Consider the following 1,555-nt stretch of genomic DNA (forward strand, 5'->3'; position numbering starts at 1 on the left):
TTGTCTCGCACCATGGTCGAGTAGTAAATTGTTTTGGTCGAGAGATTTATGAAATCATATGCACTAATTATTCTGAATTAGTTGCACTCTAAATCAAGAATTGATTAATAATATGATTTCAGATGCCGAGATTTGAGCATTTGGATTATGCCATCCTAAATCTCTCTGGAGATAATTATCCAGAATGGGAAATGAACACTTCAATTGCCCTGAAGTCTAGAGGACTCAAGAAATGTATCATTGATGGCAATAATGCAATTGAAAGTAAAAAGCATAGAGCCATAACAATTATGCGTTGTCATCTCACTGAGGAACTGAGAAATCAATATCAAAATATTGAGGATCCTTGTGACCTTTGGATAAGACTAAAATCCAAATACTCAATGGAATTATGGCGAAAAGCCATGAATGAATGGAAAATTCTCAAGTTCCAGGATTTTGAAACCGTGGACAAATATAATTCTGCTCTGATGAAAATCTTCCATAGTCTTAAACTATGTGGTGAAGTGGTTACAGATGAGGATTTATTATATAAATGTTCCACATTCCATCCAAATGATCAGTTGATATCATATAAGGCTAAGGGTTTCAAAACGTATAATGACATATTGTCATACCTATTGGCAACTGAACAGAGAAAGCAGAAGGTTATAGATACCATTAGCAGATTTGAAAAACTTCAGAAAAGATACATTGAGCAACAAAAGCAGTGAGATGAGATATCCTGAGAAATTGGATCATGATGAATCCAAGGCAGTCGTGTCCACAATAACAGAAGCTGTGGCCGGCTTATAGAAAAGATCTCGACGTTTTATATTTTAAATCTTTGATTTTGTGATTTGCTTTAAACCTAATTGTCATTCACGATTTTATATATATAATAGAATTTGTTTTGAGATCATTACCTTGCCTGATCTTACTTGAATATATGAATGATTCTATTGATAATGAATCGCCTAAAGGGCATAGGCATTACGAAGTAAGAAATCGTGAATGGGGTATAGTAGCCTAGTAAGAAACTATGGCCAAGGCATTATCTAAAGGGCATTAGATACACCTAATAATATGTGACCCATTGAGTTATAATAAAATGGTTTCTAAATAGAAACAATGGGCAAACAAAAGGAAATAAGTTCCTTCAGACTTGAAAGAAAATCACCTAAGACCTTAAAAGAAAGTGGTCAAGACTATACCTACGTACTCTACTGATCAATACTATGCTACAGATCAGTATGATAAGAAGCAAGAGTCGTGGTGACTATACTGATATATCCCACGAAATCATAAACTTTATGGCAAGACCGGATTAGCCATCCTAAGTCTAAATTTGATGCAAAGATTAATATTGAAAAGGCACAAAGAATTATCCCGTAAAAGATCTCACGTTGTGAAACATGTACACAAAGGGAAATTCATTAAGGCTTTATTGTCTCAAGCACCACGAAATTATAGTATGTTCATGAGGGGGAGAGAGGATAAACCCATGATAAATATTACAAGTTCGTGTACTACTATGGTCTAAGACCATGTTTTAAACGGCCAAACCATAAAGGCC

This window comes from Brassica oleracea, chromosome C4, assembly GCF_000695525.1.
Source record: "Brassica oleracea var. oleracea cultivar TO1000 chromosome C4, BOL, whole genome shotgun sequence".
In the NCBI taxonomy this organism is placed as follows: domain Eukaryota; kingdom Viridiplantae; phylum Streptophyta; class Magnoliopsida; order Brassicales; family Brassicaceae; genus Brassica; species Brassica oleracea.